Raw genomic sequence first — 13,008 nt, forward strand, 5'->3', positions numbered from 1 at the left:
TCTCCTGCGGAGTCGAAGCCGGGAACCGAACCCTCGGTCGATGCGGTGGAGGAGGTGCAGACTGAAATCGGGAGACTAGTTTTCACTTGGGCTCTGAGGCTACTTTGCGTTATGAAATAAAACTTAGCTGAGAGTTGGAGGGAAGGGGGTTGGTCTAATGAGCTTGAACAGACACCGCAGTTCCTCTCTCCTTCCTCCTGCAGACACACAGGCGCAAGCTGTGCGGCAGGTGAGACGGGGGCGTGCGCCCAGCCCCCTCCCACGCGCACGCACAGGCCGCTGTGGCCGCGCTCCCGGTCTGGCTCGGGGCTTCCTGGGCATCTCGGGCCGGCGCTGCGTTTAGGTCCCGCCCCGCGGTGCGGCCGGCTGGGGGGCGCCAGAGCACCGCCTCTGTCCCCGAGCTCGCCTGGCGCGCGTCTGCGGAGAGTCCGGGTGCAGGAGCGCGCGCCGGGGGCTCCCTACACCGAACCGCGCTCCGAGGGCGAGCAGGGCCTGCCCTCGGGGACGCGAGAGGCGAGGTCCCCGAGTCCCCCACGGCCCGAAGCCGCCGCCGAACCGGGGAAGCCCGGCGCGGGTCGCGCCCGGGGTCGCGGCCGCTGCTTCCTGCTCTGCCCCCGCGGGGCGCATGTGGAAGCCTGAGCCCCGAGCCCGGCTCGCGGTTCTGCTCGCGGCCGGCGGCCTTCGCGCCCAGCCCGGGGCCGGGACAAAGAAACCCGCCGCCCGGGAGCTGCGCGGCGCTCTCTGCGCCCGATCCCCGCGGGGCCGGCTGGAGCGCGGCGCCCCGACGCTCGCCCCCAGCCTGCCCGCGCGCCCCGCTCGCCCCTGCTCCTCTTTGTTCACATTGTCTTAGAAAGGGCCCGACTCCCGGGGCGAGCTGGTGAAAGTTGCCGAGACTGAGCACCGCTCCAGACCGCGGGACTTGCGAGTGAGAAGCAAAGTCGAAAGCAGCCTAGGACCCCTGCGCGGGGAAAGGGAACCGGAGCCTTTTTATGGGGAGAAGTCGGATCCGCCTCGGCGGTCAGCTCGAGGCTGGCGGCGAAGGACGGGGCTGGCCCTACTCGGGACGGAAGGCTTTCGCCGGAAGATGAAAGGGAGCAATGAATTTGCAGATTTCTCGGGCGCCGGAGGTGCCGGCGACCTGGAGCGACCTGCCCCTGCCCCCCGGGCGGGAAGGTGTGCTTGGCCCGCCGGGAGGAAGGAGGGGGCGCAGTGTCCTCTCTCTCCGTTCCCACACCCTTTGCCGCAGTCCCGGGTCATGGGGCGTCCGGGGCTGCCTCGTGCGTCTCGCTTACGCGTTTAGTGAGCTCCAGAGCCCTGCCCCGTGGTATGTACAGCAGTCACGTCGGCGGTGGGCTTTAACCTTAACTGCTCAGTGGCAGATACAAGAAGCTGGGGAGGAAGTGTCACTCCTCATAGAGCACCCGAGTAGCTCGCATTCATCACGCAGGCGTTACTGGACTGCTTGGGTACAAGGCGCGGGGTTGGTTACTTTTTTGTAAAGCCCAATGAAGAAAGACAGGCAGGCAGACGGAGGGCGCGATGGAGGGAGGGAGACGCTTGACAGGGCAATACGAGCAGCACGTGGACATGTCCACTGAAGACAGGCCTGGGACAGTTTCCACCAGCTGTCTCCAAGCACATTCTTTCGGTCTGAATTTAGACCGTCAGCCAGTGAGCAGAGACCATTTCCGCTTCCGAAGCCTCGGCAGCCCGGTGACTGTCCCTTTAAAAGCGATGCAGCAGTGGGCGAGCGGGCCGGGAGCTGATGGAGCACTTTCCCGGCTGGAAGCTGCCTCCTCGGGCGCCTCTTGCCCACTGCAGTTGCTTAGCCCGCGTTTCCTCGCGGCTCCAACTCCAGCTGCAGGAAGCCTGAGCTGCTCCCTCGCCCCTTGAACTTGCCCATCAGGCTTCTCCCCCTGCTTCTCTCGTGTCGAGCTTTCCTCTTCCAGTAATAGGCACGGTATCCTTCCTTTCACCGATCACATCCCGTTTCTCCGGACCTCACCCACTGCCCGGGGCTGACTCCCTCAAGATCTTGCCCAGCCCCGCCGTGGTCGAGAGCTCCGCTCACAAATACTCTTCAGTTAGTACACAAACGCTAAGCTCCAAGAGGACAGAGGCCTTGCTTCCTAGAGACAGGTGGTGTAATTGGCTTAATAACACCGCCTTGGAAGACTGTTGTTGGCAATAAAAGAACAAATGCCCATGAAACAGGCAGCACACAATAGACACTTAAGACACGGTAGCTATTAGTACACTACAGTGCCCTGATATAGCTCTGTGGGTTTCTGCTGCCCATGGGGTATTTAGCAAATGGTATTATTGATTTGAACCCCAACGGTCCCTTAGGCTACCTCTTCCCAGCATATTAATCCCTCGTTTCTCCTTTTTCCAGTTTGTCACCTGTCTTTCCTACTGATAATTTGGGACTGAGACCCAAATAGGAGAAGTAACAAGGGAAGTGAAGAGAGATCCGGAGGGGAATGCGCACTTGGATAGGGGTCTGCACGTCTGGACCCGGCTTCCCCCATCCCATCCACTCCCTGTGATTTCCCGTTCCCCCCTCACGGAACTGCTGAGCGGACGCAAAGAAGGGTCTAGGATGCCTGTGTGTAGAAACGGCCTGGTGATCCAAGGTGACCACTGGGGGAAAGTGCCCTGTCCACCTCCACTACTTCATTAGCATGTGTCTCCTCCTTTGATTTCCCTGGACCCCCCAAATGCAGACCACCACAGAACCCTTTCATTCCTTTCCTACAACAGTCAGGTGAGGGTCCTTCTGTGTCCACCTCCCCCATCCTCCCACCCCACAGCCTTTTGTCTACTGGCGGGCTTTGGTGTGGGAGCTCTGAGGAGTGGTGCGTGGGAGTACTGGTTGGGAGGTTCAAGTCTGTTCCCAGTCTGACCCCCATGTCTGACTAGGTTTGAGCTTCAGTGGTTAAGAGGACAGAACCACTGTAGCCAACATTAATCTATGGTTTACTGTGCTCCAGAGGTTCGACTAAGTGCTTTCCAGCTTTATCTTTTTAATCCTCAAAACTACCTTACAAGGTAGGTACTGCTATCGTCCCATTTTACACATGAGGAAACTGGCTTATAAAGGTTGAGTAAGAGGCGCAGTGCCCCGGGGCCAAGTCCATAGACCTCAGAGCCCCACGGTGCAGAACCCCAGCTGCCCTCTGTTATACTGAGCATATGCTTCTAAACATTTAGAAACAGTGTGTTTCCATAAAATACACATATAGGAATAAACAGCTTATACACATGTATAAACAACCAGTTAAAATGCATAATTAAGAAATAAAGACCACACTTACAATAGGAAAAGAAAGATAAGATTTCTAGGGAAAACAATGAACAAAAATGTGCAAGATTTATATGAATAAATGTGTTTAAAGCTCTCTAGGGACACAAAAGAAAACATGAACAAATGGAAAGCCACACAATGTTCTTAGATAGAAAAACTCAATTTCATAAATATGCAATTCCTAAATTACTCTAAAAACCACTTAACATCATAATAAAAGCACCAATCAATAAGTGTTTTTTTATTAGAAGAACCGATTGCTAAAGTTAATATACAAAATTAAATTTAAATTGAGGAAAAAAATGTTTGAAATTAACAAGAAAAATAAAAGGGTAACTAGCCATACAATATTTTAAATATTTTAAACCTGTACTAATTAAAACAGAGTAGTATTATCCTATAACTTATTCATATTAGCATATGAATAAAGAGATAAAGCAATAACACAGAATAGGAATTATAGAAATAAACTCAAATACATATTGGAATTTAATACATGATAATCAATGGGGGGAAAATGAACTATTGAGTAAGTAGTTTTGAAACAACGGAATAGACAACTAGAAAAAAAGCAGTAGTACCTATTCTTCACACTCTACATGAAAGTAAAACCTAAATGGAACAAATATAAAAAATAAAGCCATAACAAGTACTAAAAGAAATAACGGAAGAATTCCTCTATAATCTGAGTTGTGAAAGCCTTAGTAATTGTATCACAGAATCAAAACGTCTAAAAGGGAGTAATGATAAATTCAACCACACACAAAACATTTGTTTAACTGCGCAGGGGAAAACACAAATTTAAGAGATAAATGACAAAATAGAAAAACATAGGCATCTCATATCAAGATAAAGGACTAATTTCCCTAATATATTAAGAGCTCCCACAAATCAGTAAGAAAAATATGACTTCTGGTTTCCAGTCTGACATGCAGAACTTGGAGGTCCCCTCTGCTCACAAAAAGAAAAAAGTTGAACAGACTGAAAGTCAACAACACTTCTTAGATCCATCAAAGAATTGAGGTCACAGGACAAACTGCTGGTCTGGAAACTGGAGAGATAAGACAGACAGATACAGAGAATTCTTACTGAAGCAGAAGCCCACAGCTGGAACCAGTATCGGTAGGAACACTTTAAACTGTAACTGATGAATTGCTGGGAGCTCAGTGTGGACAAGCTGAAAAACCCAGAAGAGGCCCAGTCTTAGACAGGTCCTCACACTCTCCTGAGATTTACCTCCAGAAGCCCCATCAGGTTCTCACTGAGGAGATCTGAGAAAAATCCCCTCCTGCTTCCTTCAGTAAGAGGGAGGAAGTAATCATTTTGAAACATACCCAGAGTTCTCTGTTCTCCTTAGCAAAGCCTGCCTTCAAGGGGAGCTATTTCACCAGGACCCAACCCACCTGGGGGGAGAGGAATATCCAACTCCAGCCCACTCCAGCCTTTAATGTGGGGAAGGGAAACACCGGACCCAGGCTCACTGAAAGACGGAGACCTAGTCATAGGACCACAGAACATTTCCTTGTCCCCACCTCACCACCACATCCACAGGGCTTCCATGTAATAAGAGGGATTCGAGCTAAAACAACTGCAAGACGCAGACCCTATTTAAGGAGTCTCCAGGGAAACCCAAAGACAACAGGGGAGACAGAAACAAGAACACCAGAAGAAATTTTAGCCCTTGACACCATAGCTACCGCAAACAGTAAAAACAGCCTAGCTCCTAGCCAGATAAACATAAAACCTCACACTAAAGGACTATCTACCTCAGTAAGTTTTACCCAATACATCAAACTAGCTTTCAACAAAAAATTACAAGGCATGCTAAAAGCTTAAAAAAACAAATAAACCAGAGTATGAAGAGACAAGCAAGCACCAGAACCAGACTTAGACAGACTCATATATGACAGAGATTTTGGCATTATCACACCAGGAATTTGAAATAACCATGATCCATATGCTAAGGGCTCTACTGGAAAAAGTGGACAGCATGCAAGAATAGACAGGTAATGTAAGCAGAGAGATCAAGACTAAAGAAAAGACTCTAAAGGAAATACTAGACATCAAAAACACTCTAACAGAACGAAGAATGCCTTTGATGGACTCATCCGTAGACTGGACACAGCCAAGTAAAGAACCAGTGAGTTTGAACATATGTTAATAGAAATTTCTCAAGCTGAAATGCAAAGATTAAAAGAAAGAAAGGAACACTGGAACAGAATAGCCAATAACTGTGGGACAATTACAAAAGGTATAACATACACATAATGGGAAGATCAGAAGGAGAAGAAAGAGAGAAGAAAAAAGAATAAAAACAGAAGAAACATTTGAATTGATAACAGTTAAGACATCTCCAAAATTGATGACAGACTCTAAGCCACAGATCTAGGAAGCTCAGAGATACTAAGTAGGAAAAATACCCAAAAAATCTATGCTGTTGGCCTTCCCTGGTGGCGCAGTGGTTGAGAGTCCGCCTGCCGGTGCAGGGGACACAGGTTCACGCCCCGGTCCGGGAGGATCCCACATGCCGCGGAGCGGCTAGGCCCATGAGCCATGGCCGCTGAGCCTGCGCTTCTGGAGCCTGTGCTCTGCAACGGGAGAGGCCACAACAGTGAGAGGCCCATGTACCAAAAAAAAAATCTATGCTGTATATCATATTCAACATATCATATTCCATGTCTACAATGTAGACAACCAAAGACAAAGAGAAAATCTTGAAAAGGGCCAGAGAGGGAAAAAAATATCCTATCTATAGAGGAACAAGGGTAGAATTACATCGGACTTGTCTTCAGAAACCATGCAAGCAGGAAAAGAGTGGAATGAAATATTTAAAGTGTTGAAAGAAAAAAGAAAAATACTAACAACAGGATAAAATAGTCAGTTTACAAGAAAAGAAATGCAAATGGTTCTTAAACATTAGTAAATATGCTCAACTCCATTCATAACAAAAAGGAACAAAAAATAAAACTGTGCTGATATACCATTTCTTACCTATAAATTTGACAAATATTAAAAATACTATGAACTGGTGTTAGAGTCTGGGGGATTCAGGCACTTTCAAACATTACTGTGGAGATGAAATTGAGACAGCGTTTATGAAGGGCACTTCAGTAATATTTACTAAAATTACAAATACCCAGGTCCTTGGACTCGACAATCTCTCTTCTGGAAATTTATCTTAGATGTCTATGGGCACATGCGCAGAATCGTGTGTGTAGAAGAGTCCTCACTGAAGCACTACTTGGGATAGCAAAAGATTGGAAACAGCGCATCAAGAATGTCCATCATGAATGACTGGTCATATGAATTATAATAAATCCATAAAGTAAAATCTTGAGAAGTTTGTTAAAGGAAAAAAAAAAGGGAGGGGTAGCTTTTTGTATATGCTATGAACTAATCTCCAAAGAATATTGTGAAGGAAAAAAGGACAGTACAGAACAGTGTATATGTCATGCCATCATTTGTGTCCTAAAAAGAAAGCTTTTCTATTTATACATGTAAGTAATATCTCTATAAATACATGCAAGCTCTTTGGTTGCCTCCAGGAAAAGAAATTGTATAGCTGAGGGATAAGAGGTAGGAGGGAGAATTCTCACTATATACACTTCTTACCTTTTTGAACCACGTGAATATAATATCAATTTACAAAAGCATAAGCCCGGTTTAATTTTTTTAATAATTACATTTCCCCCCTTCAAAGGAGCAGAAGCACAGTGCCTGATGCAAAGATCTTGGGAGCAACCGCAGAAGATGCCGTGAGTAGGCACCATGTTCCCACACACAACCCCAGGAGCATGAACTGACACATCTCTGAAAACGTGACAACGTCTAACCCCTCAGGCTCCAGGGCAGCTCTGTGGGTTGCTTCTCCTCCCTGTCTCTTCCACTGCAGTGCCTGTCTTTCCTTAGCCGTGCTCAGCTCTCTTCCTGCGCATCTTGCCTTCCTGCCTGTCCCTATTTCTCCTGTCACAAAACGTGGCTGACAAAGCCGGGGACTTTCTTCACTTACAATTGTCCCAACATTACATCACTTTGCTGCCCACCTCCCACTCCGCGGGCATCCTCGTGGCCAGCAAGCTGCCAGCCTCCTCACGGGGTCTCCCCTTCTTGTTTGCCTCTTTAACTCCAATTTTCTTCACTTTCATTTTGGTCACTCCAGCGTAGCCCATTTTAACTTTTCTTGCCTATTTCCCTAACTTCTGGAATACAGATGGAGGTCAAACAGTAACAACAACAAAACAATAATATGTATCAAGCATATTTATAGAAAGTTAATATTTATAGAGATATATATTTACAGAAAGAATTTCACATACATTATTTCATTTAAACTTCATTACAGTGTGACTCAGACATTATTATCTGTCTGTTAAGGTGGAGGAAACTGAGGCTTAGAGAGGTTAAGACACCTGACTGAAGTCACACAGCTAAGTGAGGGAGAGGATTCTAACGTAGACCTTCCAACACCAAATCTTGAGTTTTCTTCTCTTTTAATATCTCGTGAAATTTAACAATAACTTAAAACTGGGGCGGGGGTGGGGTCCTTTAAATAGCTAACTTAGGGATTCTTCCATTTGACCAATTAGGTGAAAAAAACCTTCCCTTTTTCTCTAAAGGCCTCTTCAATATTTGCTTCTTCCTTTATAGTTGATGGAACGTACCTAGTATTCTCCAAGGATGGTTAGAAACAAGTAGCAAATCACTACTCATTGGTCTCATTGGTGCCACCCAAATTCTCCTGAAATGAATGAGGTTCTCAGCCTTCTGCACTGACCCTGCTGGACCTGACAGAGCTAATGGCACCCGGCTTGCATACACTTGTCTCGCATCTTCCACGACTATGAACATCCTCGGTTTCCTCCTCCTCCAGCATCACTTTCTCAGTTTCTTGGTTTCCTTTGCCGCATCCCCCTCTGCTTCTCAGCATCCAACACTTGGAGCGTCCAGAGGCTCAGTCCCCGAGCCGTTCTCTATACTCCCTTCCTAGACGATTTCATCTCCTCCCAAATCTCTAAATACAGTCCAGGGACTGAGACGTCCCGAATTACCTCTCTGGACCCCCTTCTCCCCTAAATAATGTGTAACCAGCCCCCTCCCTGCCACCTCCACCTGACTGTCCAGGGGGCCTCCAACACCCTACACTACCACTCCCCCCGGAAATCTGGGCACCCAGGTATCTCCTGTCTCAGTCCGAGGCACCGGCGTTCACTCGGCTGCTCAGACCCCAAACGCGAGTCACTCGTCATCCAAACCCTAACAGTTCTACTTTCAAGACACATCCTATACCCAGCCACCTGTCACCGTCTTCACTGATGCCACTTTGGCTTCACACCAGCATCTCCCCACATGCTGCAATGCCTGCCCCTCTGGTTCCTCTGCTTCAGCGTGTCGTCCAGGCCACATCAACACGTCAGATCCTGTCACTCCCCCGTCGCCCTTACACCCAATTACCTGCAACACCTGTGAGCGCCTGAGCCCCGACTTCTTCCCGACATCGTCTCCTACTTCCCACACGGTCCCTCTGCTTCCCCAAAGCTGGCTCCTTGAGTTTCCCTAAGATGCCGAGTACGTTCCCATCTTCTGGCTGACATTCTGCTCGGAACACTTTTCTCACACACCCCATGGCTTTGTGGAGGTCTCCATGGAATTGCCGTCCTCTTAGGGAGAAGTTCCTTGGTCACTCTACCTAAAACAGCGCTTCTGTCACCCACCATCATTAGTTTTTGTCACAATAATCATTACTGGCCAATACGTTTACAATAAACAAAATAGACAAGGCCCTTGCTGTCGTGAAGCTTACATTCCATGCAGAGAAGCAGACAACAAACAAGTAAAGAAGGTGATTCTAGAGAGTATCGTGTGCTATCAGAAAATAAGAGTCCTGCAGAGGTGCCTGGAAGCTCTTCTTTCTAAGAAAATGACAGAAAGGAGCTGACCTTGCTAAGACCTGAGTGAGGAGAATTCCAGCTGTACAGAGCCCACAGCAAGAATGAGAGTGAAATGACTGAGGAAGAGAGGCCGATGGCGGCAGCAGCATAAGTGCAGGCTGGAGTCGTGTCAGACGAAGGAGAGCTGGGCCGGATCCTACAGAACCTGGGGAACCTTGCTGAGGAGTTGGGCGTCATTCCAGGTGTGAGGAACAACCATTGTGACTGATAGCGATTCCCTCGAACGGGTCCACACAGTGCCGTTACTTCACGTTTCAAACATAACAAACGCTGAGCGGTGTCTAAAAACAGTGAAAGTCCTCTGGAATTTTATTAGCTCTCGTTATAATCAGTCTTTATCTTTCCCACTACTTCCTGTAACTCCTTATTCTTTCCCAAGACTATATTTTCCCCCTGGTTTCTCCACTCCCACTTGTCCCCAGCTTAAGCTTAATTTGTAACCAGGAACCCACTGAGTCATCTGTCCATATTCTCTGCTCCATTTTTTCCACCTTGGTTCTCTAATAGGGTGCTGAGCTTAAGGGAACATCTATCTGCCTCACTGTCCTGGGCTTCTTCGTGATTCAACCGGTGATTACCAAGTTACCATTTTTATAACAAGTACCTAAAAACATAAGACATAGGAAGAATAGAAAAACTATAAAAGCATGGATTATACTAAGGAGAAAACAGTATTAGAGGTGTGACTTAAACTTCTAGAAGCCATGTATCAAACGTGGTGAAGGATGGAGTGGAAAAGAAAAGAAGGGTAAAGAGAAAACTATTAACAAAGAAAGTAAGGGCATCTAACTTCCACCTTCTCTCTGCTAGCAAAAACTTCATACTTCATTAAAGAATTGCTTTTTCAATTAAATCAGAATTTTTTAGAGTAGGAGAAAATATCCAGAAAAATATTATTGAGTACATATTTTGTACAAGACATTGTACTAGAGTTTGCTCGGGACATGCGTACAAAAACGACAGGATTCTTCCTCTCTTTTATTTTTATACAGTCCACATTCATTTACATTTTTCTTTTCCTTTATTTTCTCCTGCATTTCCCTGCTTTTATCTGGGAACGTTTTCCTTCTGCCTAAATAACTCTCTGTGGTTTTTCTTTCAGTGAAGCCTATAGGCCACAGATTCCTTCAGTTTTTGTTCGTTGGAAAATGTGTTCATTGCACTGTCATCTTTTCAGATATTTTCATTGGGTATAGAACTCCTGATTCACAGTCCTTTTATTTTCTTGTCTTACAGCTTCTGTAACTTCAGTGGAGAAGTCGTCTGTAAGTCTTATTGTCGATACTTTGCAGGTAATGTGTCTTCTACCTCGAGATGTTTTTAATATCTTTCTTTTTGTCTTTGGCTTTTCAGAAGCATTAATACGTTGTACTTAGACACAATTTTTTGTGTGTTTACTCTGCCAGGGATTTACTGAGCTTCTTAAATCTCTAATTGAGGACCTCCAGTTTTGGAAAACTCTTGGTCATGTTTCTGAATATTGCTTCTTCCCTGTTGTCCCTTTTCTGGGACTACAGGTATGTGTATGTTAGACATTTTTTGTTTTGTTTCCCATTCCTTTTCTCTTTGTACTTCAGTTTGAGTATTTTCTAATGGTCTCTCTTCCAATTCACTAATCCCATTTTCTACTGAGTCCATTCTGCTATTAAACCACTCACCAAGTGCTTAATTTCAGGTAATGGTTTTGTCAGTTCTAAAATGTCCGTTTGAATTTGTTTAAATAGATTCCCATTCTTTGGTGAAATTACCATACTTTCATCTGTTATTTCCATCCCCCTATATACATGTGTGTGTATATGTATATTCTTGAATATTATTTTAAAGTTCTTATCTATTAACTCCATTAGTTTTAGCAAGTGGTCTGCTTCCGCTGTCTGGTTTTTATCTCTTTATCATCATTTACATTTTCTTGCTTCTTTGCATGTCTAGATGTTGTTGATTGTAGGCCAGATGGTATATATAAAAAATGGGAGGATGCTGACGATGCTGAATTCCATGCTTTTGGAAAGACTGGGTGAGGGGCTGATCGCCTGAATCCAACCAGGAATTGAGTTAGGTTGGTGCTGGGTTGCACTTTTAGGCAGACTCTGGACCTGTGGTTCATCGCTGCTCCTTGGTGTAGCCCCCTGACCCCATGCTTCTGAAGGGCAGGCTGGTGGGTATCAGTTTCCTCAACCCTGAAAGATTATGGGAAATCTCTCTCTACCCTTCAGAGGTATTAAAACCAACTCTCCAGCCTCCTGGCCCCAGAGTGTTTCTGAGTCTGAAGCCGCTCAAGTTTCCAGTTTGTCCCATGGGTGTTAAAGCTTTGCCAGTTTCTCTTTCCTTCACAAGGACCCTCTGCCCGAGCCAAGTCTGAGCCTCAACCTGTGTCCAAAATCAACGAGTACGCCGGGGCCAAAAACAGCTGTCAATCACCAGCTTAGGGCTTCCCTGGTGGTGCAGTGGTTAAGAATCTGCCTGCCAATGCAGGGGATACGGGTTCGAGCACTGGCCCGGGAAGATCCCACATGCTGTAGAGCAACTAAACCCGTGCACCACAACTACTGAGCCTGTGCTCTAGAGCCCGCGAGCCACAACTACTGAGCCCGTGCGCCACAACTACTGAGCCCACGCGCCTAGAGCCCGTGCTCCGCAACAAGAGAAGCCACGACAGTGAGAAGCCTGTGCACGTCAACAAAGAGTAGCCCCCACTCGCCACAACTAGAGAAAGCCCGCGCACAGCGATGAGGACCCAACACAGCCAAAAATGAATAAATAAATTTATAAAAAATACATATATATAAATATAAATATGTATATATATAAATCACCAGCTTACCTTGGAACAATGTCCCTGCTCTGTAATTTTAGTTCCATCTAGTTTCTTCCACAACGTTCTGTGTCTTTAAAGATATCGTTTTTGTAATTTCTCCAGTTTTTCCTAGCTGCAGTAGGACGACTGTCCTGCCTCAACCAACCACCTGCTATCTAAAAATAGTGGTGAATTATTATGTCAAGGATTCTACCGTCTATTTCATAGTGTCTTCCACTTTTCAAAGATCTTACACATCCACTATCTCAACTGAACCTTTTCCCAAGTCTGGGACACGGATAAACCAGGGCACTTGCCTCAGAGGAGTCACTGAAGTCCTACCCCCTGGGCATGACTGTCCATGAGAAAAGCCGAGAGGGCTTGTCCAAGTTCTTCCAAGACCTAGCTTGTCTGCACTGATGCTAATTTAAGGACATAAAAATAAATGAGAGGTTATTCACCAGGCTAAAAGCATAGCCTTCAACAACTAACTTAGACTTGCCAGCCTTCGCTTATAAGACTGCACGAATGCAGACAGGTTCAAGGTGAAGGTTAAGGTCATCAGTGAATTACCTTCTTAGGTCTTCATAAAGGCGGCTTTACAACATTCATGAAACGATCACCTCAACCAGCATTTTCCACTGAGTTCCACTGAACAGAGAAAACACAAAATCAAAAATTACATTCCAAATTTGTCTAAGGATATATGTATGGCAGTAAAATTGTGCCCTGTGTGAACCTCCTGGCACGTTAATTTTATGAATTATGTTGGTATGTAAACTCACCTCTAGATAACTATGCTGGCTTCTCGGTATTATAAAACAGAGAGGATATTGTTTATCCTTACAATCTCTCTAGAGAACTTTACCAAGCTAACCTTGCAAGAAAGTGGAAAGCACAGCATCTTTAAGCATCTTCTTGTAGATATCTTGGCCAATTCAACAAAGCCCTTTCCCTGG

The sequence above is a fragment of the Neophocaena asiaeorientalis genome, unplaced genomic scaffold, assembly GCF_003031525.2.
Source record: "Neophocaena asiaeorientalis asiaeorientalis breed wild unplaced genomic scaffold, Neophocaena_asiaeorientalis_V1.1 scaffold443, whole genome shotgun sequence".
Taxonomy (NCBI): Eukaryota; Metazoa; Chordata; class Mammalia; order Artiodactyla; family Phocoenidae; genus Neophocaena; species Neophocaena asiaeorientalis.